This window comes from Anser cygnoides, chromosome Z (assembly GCF_040182565.1).
Source record: "Anser cygnoides isolate HZ-2024a breed goose chromosome Z, Taihu_goose_T2T_genome, whole genome shotgun sequence".
Classification (NCBI taxonomy): domain Eukaryota; kingdom Metazoa; phylum Chordata; class Aves; order Anseriformes; family Anatidae; genus Anser; species Anser cygnoides.
The window spans coordinates 48,835,659-48,850,330 of NC_089912.1; the positions used below are offsets into that span (position 1 = coordinate 48,835,659).

The following is a 14,672-nucleotide window of genomic DNA, read 5'->3' on the forward strand; positions in this document are numbered from 1 at the left end:
CAAGGTTGCCCATTCAGAGTTGAACAGAATCATAGAATCACAGAATGGCTTGGGTTGGAAGGAGCCTTGAAGATCATCTAATTCCAACCCCCCTTGCATGGGCAGGGACCTCCCACTGGGCTCCCAGGTTGCCCAAAGCCCCATCTAACCTGGCCTTGAATAATTCCAGGCATCCACAGCTTCTCTGGGCAACCTGTTCTAGTGCCTCACCACCCTCTTAGTGAAAAATGTCTTCCTCATATCTAATCTATCTCCCCTCTTTTAGTTTAAAACTATTACACCTTGTCCTGTTGCTACACTCCCTGATAAAGAGTCCTTCCCTGTCTTTCCTGCATGTCCCTCTTTAAATACTGGAAGGCTGCTATAAGGTCTCCATGAAGCCTCCTCTTTTCCTGGCTGAACAGCCCCAACTCTCCCAGCCTTTTTTCATAGGATAGGTGCTCCAGCCCTTTGATCATCTTTGTGGCCCTCTTCTGGACACTCTCTAACAGTTCCACGTCCTTCTTGTGCTGGGGACCCCACAGCTGAATGCAGCACTCCAGGTGGGGTCTCTTGAGAGCAGAGTGAGTCTCTTGAGAGAGGGGGAGAATTATCTCCCTTGACCTACTGGCCACTCTTCTTCTCCTGCAGCCCAGGATAGTGTTGGCTTTGTAGGCTGCAAGCATACATTGCTGGCTCATGTTCATTTTTTCATTCACCAACACCCCCAAGTCCTTCTCCTCAGGGGTGCTCTCACACCATTCATCCCCCAGCCTGTATTCATGTTTGGGATTGCCCCAGCCTTGCATTTGGCCTTGTTGAAGTTGATGAGGTCCACATAGGCCCACCTCTCAAGCCTGTCCAGATCCCCCTGGATGGCATCTCTTCCCTTGTATGTGTCAAACACACCACACAGCTTGGCATCATCCAAAAACGTAGATCTGAGTACTTCCATGTATTTGGAAATCTTGTCTAGTTCTGATTATGAAAACTTTTTAATCTTTTTAAAGGACATAAGTATTCTCTTTAAGACATACAAAACTCAGATATTTTTGAAAATCGTACTGATATATTTTTTTTAAATGCTTAAGGTTAATTTCTAATTTTCATTCTTTAAAATATAATATACACTGAAAGGTTGTAAGTGTATGGATCAATTATCACCTTCCTTAATAGGCTTAATTTCCAGACCCAAAATGACTTCAGGATGAATCTGCTCTTGTTCTCTTTAGTTAAGCAGTCACAATAATTGTGGAAATAAAAATAGGCAGACAAAATTACATATTACAATTTGGACAGATCTTGACCTTCTCTTTTAGAAATATTGATCTGGACAACAACATTATTATATCCAGTGTCTGTGATGTAAATTAAAGTAACATTGGTACAGGATAAGTTGTCAAGAACTTTTATCAGATCTACACAAATATTCAAAACTGATATTCTTCATTTATTGTGCATATACAGAGACAACTGGATATTTAAAAACAGAACAGAAAAGAAAAAGATCGGGATTTTTAAATATTTGAAAAGGAAATTATGCTAAGTTTGTTTAATTAGGAAAAAGAAAGGTGATGCTGGATAATAACTTTGATTTGAATATAATTAAACTGACTGATCTTTTTATTGTATTAATAAAGTGAAAATGAAATGGATGCAACAGCCACAGTTTCTTATTTTTATTATGATGGGAGTCTAGGATCCTTGAAAAAAACAAACAACAAAAAAAACACCATAGTTTATCTTTAGTGCACATTATTCCAATTAACAGCTCATTCAGGGTGTTTTAGAACTATTATTATTTTTAAATCTGCTGAGCTAATATGATTACTTCTTCCAAATCCTGTACAAAATAACAAAGATAAATGACTGTACAGTTTTTCCACAGAGTTCCACAGAGACAGCACATGCCATAAATTGAAACAGACAAATCTATTTAAAGAAAGGATACTGAGTAATAACTGAGTTTATGAAATGAAAACCTAAACCACAAGTTAAATATGCTTTTAACATTCTGCCTAGGATCCAGATAAAGGAAGAGAAAGCCAATTTTTAAACCTGTCTTGAGTACCACTACTTTCTGTCATCTTCAGGGTATTTTCTTTAATTCTATTAAATTTACATACTTGAGTTCAAAGAGAAACCTTGGAGACTTTGCAATCAAACAATTTCTATGCAAATATAAAAGCTCCCTTTATATTATGCTTCCAGTTGACAATGTTCTTTTCTTGGAAATGGTGTACTCATAAGGATAGAAAATTCTGGAGACTTGTGTCCTAAATACTGATGTTTAAGAAGTCGTAGACCTAATAATCTCAGAAACAATTCCCCCATAATAATGCAGAACAGCAGAACAAAGGTCAATATATCCAAAGGTAACATATTCAAGAAAAGATTAGGTATGTGATGTCACATCTCACCCTGTGTTCAAGAACAAAAATGCTTAGCATGACTAAACATGATTGTGGCCAAGTCATGTAATAAGACTTTGCTGGGTCTGGGACAAAAGGGAGAACACAAAAGCCCTTCCTTGATTCAAATAGATAAAACCAAATTACCTTTAAAATTTAAGGTATCTGCCTGTATCTTACAGGCTTTAAGCCCAGTGCTATAACCACTTTAGAGATTACATTCTCTGATTCATGGCTCCAGGATACAGCATTGTAACTAGTTCATTTTCTGTTCCTACAAGTAAGCCTGCTGTTCTAGGATCAGTTTCAACATCATTTGAGGAGTAATGTACTTCAGATATTCTAACTTGTTCTTTCACTGCTGTTTGACAAGGACCTAATAGTTAACTTTCTGGAGAATGTGATCTCTGTTTATGTTTTATGGAGCAGAGTTTCAAAGAGCTATTTATCTCACCTCTCCCAGCATCCCACCAACTGCATGCTTACCATTATTTGTTGTGCGGTATGCATAAGGTAGTCAAAATCAGTGGCAGGGCAGGTCATCCTTAATAAAAACTAAGAGGGCGGGTGGGCAGTGAAATCTACATGGGAATTTTTGGCTTTCTGTCTGCATCAGCAAAGGGGCCTTCATCTTATTGCCATGACACCATTCTGTTTAGCAAGCTGGACACAAGCCAAAATGTTTGATGGACATTAATGATCAGATGCTGCGTGGCTGAACCTCTTGTGAGAACTCGGCTTGGTGCCTTCCCTCCCATCATCACTGCCCCTTCTCATCTCTCTCGCTTCACCAACCTTGGCTGCAGAGTGTGTTCAAAGTGTTTGCTGGGAGTGGAAGGCTCACTTACAATCACTAAACAAGCCTCCTACCCTGATGGAAGAGAGAGAAAGAGAAGGGAAGCAAAAAGAACAGAAGGGAAGGCAAAGGAGAAAAAAAAAAACTGAAATTCACATTTTTATTATTATTACTGCTATTAATAAATGCTTCTACTCCAAAAATGGAATAGATTGTTCAAATTTTTCAAGTGTTCAGAACAAGGTTTGTTGCCTGTGTTGTGCCACAGATAGATTTCTCTTACATTTATTTGAAAAGGCTATTGGCTTCTCCTGTCATCACATCTCTGCATCATTTTGAGTAGGATGTGTTGCCTATGAAAAGAGGAGTTACTACGTTCTGCTTTGCTAGAGCATTGCACTGTAAAAATCAAAGACAAATTCCTGCAAGGAACTTCAAAAAATTTTTTCTCAAAATAATTTACAAAATAGCTATCATTTAATACACTGAAATATTATGATTCATAGAAGTTAATGCCATATTTTTTAAACTGTGTGTTGTATTTGTTCACCCTGTACATCAGTAGTCTACGACCGAATGAACACGTAGCTATTTGTATGTTAAACTTGGTTCATACATAGATAACTTCTGCATACACAAGCATTCCTGCACAGCTCTAATTAGTTGGTCAAAAACATACTCACTGAAGATTGGTTAGAATTAGTGTTGTGCTTGGATTAAGGATGCAAAAGATATGACTTCCAGTATGCTCATGTAACTTGATGTTATGTCCTGGCATTGGCCTGTTACATGTATTGCACATATGCTGTGTATGCCTATTGTATCTATTATCCAGCATGTAATGTTGTATTTACTTCAACAGAACAAGTTAAACTTTGGGTGTCTTTGTACTACAGGGGCAGATTGACTGTGTACCAAAACTGGAGAAATGATGTTGAGTTTTACTATTGTAATTCTGCCTTCTGATAACATGATGCTGTACCGTTGGCTTGCAACACTTGAATTTCTGAAATAAGAAAAGACAATTATCAGTCCTCAACTGGCCAGCAATGTGCCCAGATGGCCAAAAAGGCCAACAGTATCCTGGCTTGTATCAGGAATGGTGTAGCCAGCAGGACCAGGGAAGTGATCGTCCCCCTTTACTCAGCTCTGGTGAGGCCACACCTCGAGGACTGTGTTCAGTTTTGGGCCCCTCAGTACAAGAAGGACATCGAGGCCCTGGAGCGTGTTCAGAGAAGGGCTACGAAGCTGGTGAAGGGCCTGGAGCACAAGTCCTGTGAGGAGCGGCTGAGGGAACGGGGGTTGTTGTTTGGTCTGGAGAATAAGAGGCTCAGGGGAGACTTTATGGCTCTCTGCACCTACCTGAAAGGAAAGCGTGAGGAGCTGGGAGTCTGCCTCTTCTCGCAGGTAATTAGTGGTAGGACAAGAGGGAATGGCCTCAAGTTACTCTAGGGGATGTTCAGATTGGAAGTTAGGTGACATTTCTTCTCAGAAAGAGCAGTCAGGCATTGGAATGGGTTGCCCAGGGAGGTGGTGGTGTCACCATCCCTGGGGGTGTTTAAGGAAAGGTTGGACGTGGTGCTTAGGGACATGGTTTAGTGGGTGATAGTGATGGTAGGGCAATGGTTGGACCAGATGATCTGGGAGGTCTTTTCCAACCTTAATGATTCTATGATTCTATTAAACCTGTTACATCCACAGCTTTGGAAGTCACTACGTACCTTCATTATTAAAATAAGTAACTTATTGCTCATCTAAATTTGTTATTTTCCTTTCCACTGTACATTGCCTTTTCTGCTACATTTATGGTTCATCTTATGGTGTTAAAAATCTCCACCTGTAAGTAATTACAAATATTAGCCAAGTGATCTCTTGAATAAATTAAGTTGGAACATAGGGACATAAAGAAGGAAATGGACATGTAGGTCATCCATTACAGTCCTCTACTATCACAGACATCATGTCCTGTAAATACATTCAGCAATTTCTATTTTAGAATGAATTAGAAAAATTTTCCCCTCTATTTCTGCTGGGTAACTGTTTCACAGCCATCACTAATGTATTTGTTAGAGACTTTCTTCTAAATTTTAGCAAGATTTTCTCACATGCAGTATTTGTCCATTTGTTGCTGTGTCAAAATTTTTCTTCAACTTAAATAGTTTTTCCCATATCTTTTTTACATCTGACATATTTATAGAACACAATCACATCCTCTCTCAGACTTCGTTTTGCTGTGCTAAACAAGCCACTCTAACTTCTTAACATTTAAGCTGTCCATCTCCTTGCTGTCCATACTGGTGATTCCCTCCACGTCTTTCAGCCTGAATTCTTTTCTTGAATGCGGGTAATAGTAATTGGTAGATTTATTAACATTCTTTTTCTTTTTCTTTCTTTTTTTTTGTTTTTTAATTTCAAAATCACCTAATAACTTTGTTTCATTCTTAAAACACTGTACTCATAACTTCCTCAACCCTGTGGATTCTGATTCCCCAGCACAGCCCACATCTCCAGTGCAAACATTTCCACTTCCAGCTTGCTGTTATATTAACTTTTATTTTGTTTCATTACTGATTCTTGAGGGTTTATTACATGTTTTGTAGAAACCAGATAGACTGGTTCTAATTCATTTATCTGCATAAAATAAGTTATCAGAAAATATCTTAAAAGGTTTATCTTGATTTCTAAATTCAGTGTGTGATGCATTCCATTGACTTTGGTGCCTATTACTCCATCCTTCAAAATCTGTTCTAAAGCCTTGAACAATAATGTTTTATATATTCATTTTCCTTCTGTTAGTCAGAATTTCCAAACCACTGTTCATTCCTGTAGTTCTTTTCTGAAGCACTTTCTGTTTCCCAGCATTATTTTTTCAAATGTGGATACCAGAATGTGGCACGGAAGTTGTAGCTTTCTCTATGCAGGGGTAGTACTGTTTCCCTGTTCCCTGCACATGTTCATACTCATTCATGTTAGAGATCCAAAAATCAGACTAAATTTTAGGGAAGCTCATTGCCAGCTGGTTATCTGCCATGACCCTAAACTGCCTTTAAGAGTCACCGTTTTCCAGGAGTTTGTCCACCATCATGTATTTGTTACCTACGGGCTTCATTTCCTTGCATGCAGCTAATAGGTTTATATCAGGATGCCTTAATGCTTTTCCAAGTGTGGTTTATACTTGATGTGATTTAGTCTTTTCCAAACTGAGGTTGCCCAGCAAAAATCAGGTTAGGTGACAACCTCAACACATAGTTAAGCTAATAATAATTCTTTGACCTACCTAGTTTGCACCCAGTTAGCAACTTCCAGCATTCAGTAAAAGTAGAATTAGGGATATTACTTTCCAGCAAATGAAGTAGAGTTTGGTCTTTACTTCAGTGATACCTGAATGAATTATGATACTATGCATGTTGTTTTCTTTTGGAAATATATAATCAAAACTAATCTTAAAATTCATCTTTGCTTTATGGGGAAAGTGAGCTTTTTTACAGAAAGTTAACATGTAGTAAAAAAAAAAATGCAGAAAAAGAAATAATGTACCAGAAATGTTCTTACATTACATTAACTGGAATATACAAATCCTAAAGGGCAGGAAACTTTGGAATGAGAGTTACAGGAAAATATACCTCAAAATGTCCAGTTTCCTTACAATGTCACAAAGTGTACTGGAAACCAAAACTGTTACTTCATCCATTCTCACACATATATGGAAACTGTTGTAACAAGGCAGAATAACATTACTGTTTTCGGACTAGTTGTGAAAAGTGGCCTCTGATTTTGGGTGCCCAACCTGAAACAGGTGATGCAGTTGAACATGAAAAAACACACCATTCATGATGTGGAATAAATCTTAGTTTGGATTGCCAATACTCAAAAGCAGCTTTGGCAAAATGGGTCTCTTTTCATACACTTGAAGGATATGCATTTCAGAGTGACTTTCTGAAATATGAGTGTAGTCGCTTATCCCCTTTCTTCACGTACTTCTAAGGACTCGAGCAACAGCAGTGTCTACACAATTCTGTGTGTTATGTGGGAAGAAGTTCAGTAATTATATTGAAAACCTGAAGCCTTCTGTAAGGAAGTGTTTAATTTAACAAGTGAAACAACAGTTATATGGTTCTGGTAGACATAGTCTCCTTTCCAGTGTTTAATCAGATGATAGTACAAAAGTAACCGCAACTGCCTAAACCTTATCCACAGAATGGGTGTTTGCGTGTGAAATACATCCCTTATCTAGTCCTAAAGCAGGTTTCTTTCTTACACAGTGCCCATTACCTATTATCTTTGTGCATTATCTTTGGTAACCTATCATTTACTAGAGGTGCCTTGTGTTACAGAAAGTTTGGAAAACCTATATCTTATTTTATTTAAAATACACAATCTACTTTATCCCAGTAACAATATCATCAACAACAAAAGTAATGATAATAAGGAGAGAGAGTCTAAACCAGAAATGCAATTCACGCAGCCCTTTAGCTGGCTCTATTTTGTTTAGGAAAATGGGAAATTCATTCCAGCATTCCACAGGTTCAGATTTCAGTTTTCAGCCAACACTTCTTTTGGTTGCACTTTAAGCACTAATTACAGCTCTGTGGGGAATAACTTGAAGCTGTTTAAGCTGTTGTTCTAGTGAAGAGTAAAATAAAATATATACAACATGCAAGGATGTATGTTGCAATGTTCCATTGATATATCCCAATAATTACTGTGTTAATGTATGGATGCTTGTGGTTATTCAATACATTCTTCTTAATGCACACATAAAGTATTTTCACACTTCAGTATTTTAAATGTGTCATATCATATTAACTAATAAAATACATTTTCCCTCTTTCTGTTGTGATTAATTATTTTGTCTTTTCCTCGGTAAAGAAGTTGGTTCAGAAGTGACCAAGAAGTGTAATTGTGCTAGGAACAACTTGCTTTTTCAGGAACATAATTGTCTCTTATTATAAGTAGTGATAGATTTTTGCATTGTATATGTATTTTGTATATGCTTGTTCCAGCAATACAAAATTCTTTTTTGACTTTCTAGTTTTCTAGAAAAAAAGTAAAAACAGGAATGATACTATGCAAGCATGAAACCTACTTTTTAAGCATTTCCCTCAAATGGGCATCTTTATTTATGTACTCCTGTTAGGCTTATTACTCATTTTGTCATAGAGATTTTAGGCATACATTTTTAATGAATTTATGCCCCAACATGAATTTTTCTGAAAATGTGGACACTTCGAGAGAATTCATGGCATCAGAAATTTCTTCTTTTGTTTACGGCTTTTTTCTTTTGATGCCCAAAGAGGATATTTTAATTATAAATACTCCATTTGACTGTCTTGTGATAGGACTTCAGAGGTGCTGCCTGGGGCTCTCAGTTTGCCGTTATCTCTTTTGGACAGACACCTGCTTCAGAGTGAGAGTGCTTTGCACTTTACAGAAGAGCCAGATAGTTTTTGAGGTGGTGTGCCAGACTGTTTTTTTCATTTTCAAATTAGAGGTTAAGTGTGCTGGTAGAAACTCAGCAGGATCTGTGAGATGCTGCCTCTCAAAAGAAAAATGCTGCCAGTTAGTAGATTGGCAGCACTTTGCCTCTACACAGGGCAATGGCATCCAGCTCTCAGGGAATGCAAAAATCGGTGGAATCTGAGGAACCTGTGAAAGGAGATGCTGTCTCTCACAGGTGCATCTCAGGGTACTGTGTTCCTTGGTGCTTGGCCCTGTGGTGGCTGTGCTTAAAATCATGCCTGCATAGTACTTTTTCTAGGTCACCAGAGTATGGACCAGTGTTCTGGAACTTCAGATCTGAACATTTCCACTTCAAGAATTAGTTTTTAAGAAAGAGTTCATACCATGGGCTACTTTTTCCACTTCCCACATCAGGATCAATCTCACTTCCCAGCATTAGTTTTTGTTATTGGAAGCATTAAGTAACATTATTAGGTAGAACAGAGGAAGTTAAATGTTTACACTCCAGGTGTGGATAGGGTGTCCCTCCTTTTCTCTTTGTTTTTTATTTGCATGACTTGTTTTGTGCTCATGTGTGTGGGTTTTCTAGTATACTGCTGCCAATTTACCTCTCCCTGGCTGCAGCCGCTGTACCTCTACTTACTCCAGGTCATTGGTTCTGTCTTCTGCATTTCCTGCTCCTTCAGATTTATTTTCCTGGCCCTTGTTAATCACTTCCATGGAGAAATCAAAACTCACCACATAGACAGGGAGGGCAATTGGGGCAATCAGTTCCTGTCCTACATCACGGGCAGGAAAGCATCAGGATTTGAAGCTGGATTAAGGCAGCTTGACTTGTAAAGCAGAGAATGAATGGCCAGTATAAACTTTGTAAAACAGTGTGAATAAATCTTGCTCTACTGGCTCAAACTACAGCTGGTAGATGGAAACTGTTTTTATTAAATAGAAGCATGCTGGAAGCAACTTGCAAGTATGTGGTCTGCTAGATGTCCTTAGCTTAATGTGTGAAGACCTGTACCTTATAATGGTACCTGCCAGTACCAGTAAGGCATTCGCCCAGTGAGATGTGTTTTATAGGTATACACACACACACATACACAAACGCACGCACTTGGAGCGTTGAATGTTCTTTTAATAGTGTTAGGAAATTCTGCAGATGTCATTATGAAAATGTTCATATTGGCTCTGGTTCTTGGCAGACTAACTCTTCCATGCTGTTGAACTGGAAAAAAAAAAAAAAAAAAAAGAGAGAGCATTCATATCACAGACCCCCCTCACAACTTGCTGACCAAGGAAAACAAAGTATTAGCAGAAAAAAGTGAATGCCCCAAGATTCTTGTGCCATGCTTTTACAGGTGCAGTTTCTGACTTGGGGCCTTTTTGTCAATGACCTGAGTCCATTTCATTCAAGGTCAGCTGTGTGTGGAGAACACTAACTTTGCCCAGGAAATGTGCTAGAAAATTGGACTGAGACAACAGGTCAGTAGCAAATCTTAGCTGTCAGTGAAAAACCTTTTTTCATTTCAAAATGGACCATGTGATTTTCCTTTAACTATGTGACATTTTATGCCATTTAAGGAAGCAGATAAAAGAATAATGGTCTGGTTCACTGAGATGCAAAAATACAATTATGGACACCTTGCAGAGTTTGTGAGAAGGAGTAAGCTGGTAACACTGCAAATTGCAGAGCAGACACAACAATGTGCCTACAGGGTGAGGCAGTGCATTTTTAAAATCATGGGACAAGCATTGAGTGCACTTTGCTGTGCACCCATTCCACCTTGGTCCATGCCTCTGCTGTAATTCAGTAACTCTTTTAGTGTTGTCCAAGTTGTACCCATATGGTTTGTAAATGCACCTTTGCTTTTCAGTAATAAATGACACATGACTTCTTTGGCAGCTCAAGGCTTGACTTTTCATCTTGACACCCTTGGGCATCTGGCAGATGACATATGATAGATTTAGACAAACAGTAAAAGCTACAGAGTGCCTTGCATGTGTGTTTATCTTAGCTTTGTAACACAGTCCAAATGTTATTTAACTTCATGTATTGAAAGGAGACCAATTGGGAAAGGCATTCGCATACAGTAGGACAGCTGATGTTGTTGCTCTAATTACTTGTTTAGTATAGTTGCTAGCAAGTTTATAATTTCCTGAGCATGACTGGGTCTATTGAAATAAAATAGGGTGTTTGGAAACAGGGAGGAGGAAACCAAATAGTAGTTTGACAATAGTCAGTAAATGTAAACCAGAACTTATTTGCTTGACATATTATTTTGTTCAGGTCAATTTTTTAATGCACACATAAAGTACAGGTTTGTTTTGTTTGTTTGTGTGTTTGTTTGTTTGTTTGTTTTTAAGGTTACCATTTTCTTTGCCAAATAGCTTTTAAGAATGAGATTTTTAGCACGTTTTCTAGACTGAAGGTAATGCTGTTTTCTGAGAAATGCCGAGTTGTTAAACATGCTATATTGCAGTGTTTTAGGGAATGGGAGTTCTTTCTTTGTATGTATTAGAAAATATCCTTTACCATTAATCAGTGCACCTGGTTCTTATTTTGCGGTGCAATGACAGAGATATTGATACTTAATATATTTGCAGGAGGCATTAGTTTTTTAAGAAATATTTGATCAGTTGTTTACAAAAAAATGAGCATGTAAAGGTAAACCTGGGTGCAAATGGCTGTTATTTTTAAAGCCCAATGATTACTATTAAAATGTAAATGGGTTTTTATTATTTTTAAATACTGCATTGCAGAGTTTTTAGTATATGTGGGCATGTTTTCAGTAGGACTAAATTTTATGCCCAAAAATGTATTAACATATCTTTTTCTGCAGCTCATTTTTCATGATTAGAACAGCAGCATAAGTATGCATCTAAAGAAGTATAGACACATTCTCTGTGCAGAGAAACTAATAATTCAAGGCTTGTGTCTGCAAAACTTACACAAAGTACAGTCCTATCCTGCTGTGAAATGGTTTTCATTGTGTGAGTGGGACAAATCATGTTATACTGCTGCTTGCAGACTTTTCAGCCAGAAATAACTGATGATGGGAAAAAAAAAAAAAAAAAAAAGGTGGACTGTTAATGATAGTTGTTTTTTTTTTTTTAATTTTCTATGCATACATTTTTCAGATTTTTTTTTTTTATATATAAAAATGTGGGAGATAGACTTTTAGACAAAACAGTAAAGTATTTAGTTTCCATTTTTCTCCTCCTTGGATCTTTGGTTACACTATCCTGAACTCTCATTTTTTCTTTTTAGGTTGTGTTGGTGGGTTACTCTGAATTTCTAATTGGGTATCAATTTAGCCAAAAATACTAATACTTTGCTGTACATAATACTTTGTTTTCAGGAAACACATACAAAAAAGCTGAATCTAAAATTCTTCAGGAACACTTTCGAAAATTCATCAAAAGGTTTTGATGAAGTATTTTGTCTAGTTGTGGCGATAGAAGTTCATCTGTGTGATATGCTTTGCAGTGTCATTTCTACCTACCTATCCATGTATAATATTGTTGACGTGTATGTATGTAGGAGAGATAATTTGTTTTGTAAGAGCAATGTAACACTACATAGAAATCTGTAAATTACCCTGAAGCAGATGTCAGGATTGACAGACAAGCCAAAAATGACCATTTAGGAGACAGAAGAAGAAAGCAAATAATAATGTATGTCTGGAAAGCATTATATAATAGCAAGAGATTATGGGATCAAACTGAAACAAAAACAGTAAAAATCAAGCAGGAACAGAGTAAAAAGTAGAGAAGCATCATATCTTTAGCATAAACCTCCATCCCATTCCCTTCAGACATGCAGAGGGTCCTAATTTCTGGCTTCCTGACGTGCTGGGATAATAAATCAATGAATATGCATGAAATAATCTTTCCGTTTATCCTTTCTCACATCCATCTCATCAAATGTTTTCAATGGAGTATGAAGTAAAGATACGCAAAGAGGGATGACCATAAAGTAGAATGAAAGAGAAATGGTTTGCAAACCTGTTCCAGTCCCGTGAAGTTGCAAAGCACATCCCACTGACTTTGGGCAGCTCTGAGTCAGACACTGATGGCTGAGAAGAGCAGAGCAAGAACCCCAAAATAAAACCAAAAGGGGTTTTGACTTGACAAGAGTTCATAATGTGCTGAAGGAGAGCTGTAGGACAGGGATAGAACACTTCAGAAAATTTGTCTTTAAAACAAAAATAAATGTTTCTATTTTGCATCTTTTTTATCTGCATAGTGGCTAAGATCAACCAAAGGAAGAGAAAGAAGTTGAAATAGTTGTACTTCTCAGCTGGTTAGACTAATCTTGTCTGGAGAATGTGGATTTCGTAATACATTTAACTTGGCACACTGGAATTTTTTTCTTCACTTGAGATGTTTTCTTTTTTAATGAGAAGTTGCATGTCAGAGACATAACCTTAGGTAAACATTAGTGAGGAGAATTTTATATTTAACTCATATTGCTGGAGAAAAGAGTCTCTTCAGGTACTATGCCTTTATTAAACTCACAAAATGAAATTCATCAACGTTTGAGAACTCAAGCTTGGATTGTGAACTGTGAGAGATTTTTTCTTACATTGATTTAGATTCTCAGCATAAAATGCCAAAATGAAACCTCTCTGTACATCTGGATTAAATGAATCTTTGAATTGCTAATTGTTTAAGGTTGACCTAGTAGATGTCCAACAGCTGTCTTTATGTTATTTGTGGTACACAACTGCACTCTGTTTAGAAAAACGAACACTCCCCACATGGCCAAGCAATTAATTCATGCACAAAAAAGTAATGTTGTACACCATATAACACTAATTTATCACACATGGGCAGAGCGGGAGAGGGAGCTACCTCTTACAGAACCCAGGTAGATATTACGTGATGACTTGCAGACTAATGAGGTATAAATGACACTGTTAGTTTAACTGTAACTTAGAGGGATGTTCCATTGCTTTGAGAGAATGTCATATAAGAAAAGGTGATACAATTTAGCTTAATCAAAGACAAGTTTAAACCTTTGGTAAACATTCCTATATGAACAGTATATATTATCTGCTGATAATTAATGCAGATCAGAAAGATGCATGAATTTGAATTTAATTCACCAGCATGAATTTGCCTAGAGAACTAGTGGATGACCCATCCCTGGAGGTATTCAAGACCAAGTAGGACAAGGGTGGCAACCTGTTCTAGAGGGTGGCCTTCCTGGCAGAGGAATTGGAACAAGATGATCTTTAAGGTTCCTTCCAACCTAAGCCATTCTATGATTCTATAATTCTATGATTCCATGATTCTATGAAAAGTGAAATATAAATCAGGAACAGCCCTATTCCCATGACCGTATATCAGTAATTCTCAGTTCCCAAGTATCAGCAACAGAGATTACTGACTTTTTTCACTTTTCACATCAATGCAAGAGTACTAGCACCACAAAAAAATATGCTTTTATTTATTTAAACACTACGTACCTTTGGCATATTAAGAAAATGTCAAAAAGTTACTTAATTCTAAGTTCTCATTTCAAATTACAAATATGCCTAAGCAATTTGTCCAGCTATTCATATGTTTAAAATGTCTTGCTGAACTCATGCATTAGTGCTTAATCATATAGATTTATAAGTATCTTCTTTTTGTCCATTTTTGTTCATATATTGTGTTGTGTACTTAGTATTTATAGTGAACTAGATGGGTTGGACTAGATGACCCGAGGTCCCTTCCCACCTCAGATGTTCTGTGTTTCTGTGATTTATAGTGAAACTTACATAATTTCATCTTCTGTGAAACCATGACACCATGATTCACAGTATATAATGCTACCCAAACTATATTTAGTGTCACCAGGCAATTCAAGAAGAAACAGCTGACAGAGCCCTAATAAACAAAAGGTACCATGCATTACAAAAGATTTTATTTTCAAGTATAATACTTCTTCTCCTGTTACAACTCAGCATGATATTTTAATGCCTGGTCTGTATTCAGCACCTCTTTCTTAGTAAGGCTGGACAGTACAGATGCTGAGCAGCAGA

The 14,672-nt window shown here is 37.2% G+C and overlaps 1 protein-coding gene across 2 annotated transcripts in view; it reads left to right on the forward strand.

The window, feature by feature from the left end:
• PCSK5 (proprotein convertase subtilisin/kexin type 5) overlaps positions 1 to 14,672 on the forward strand; it is a 251,048-nt gene that overhangs the window by 108,945 nt on the left and 127,431 nt on the right. The gene's annotated exons all lie outside the window — the stretch shown is intronic.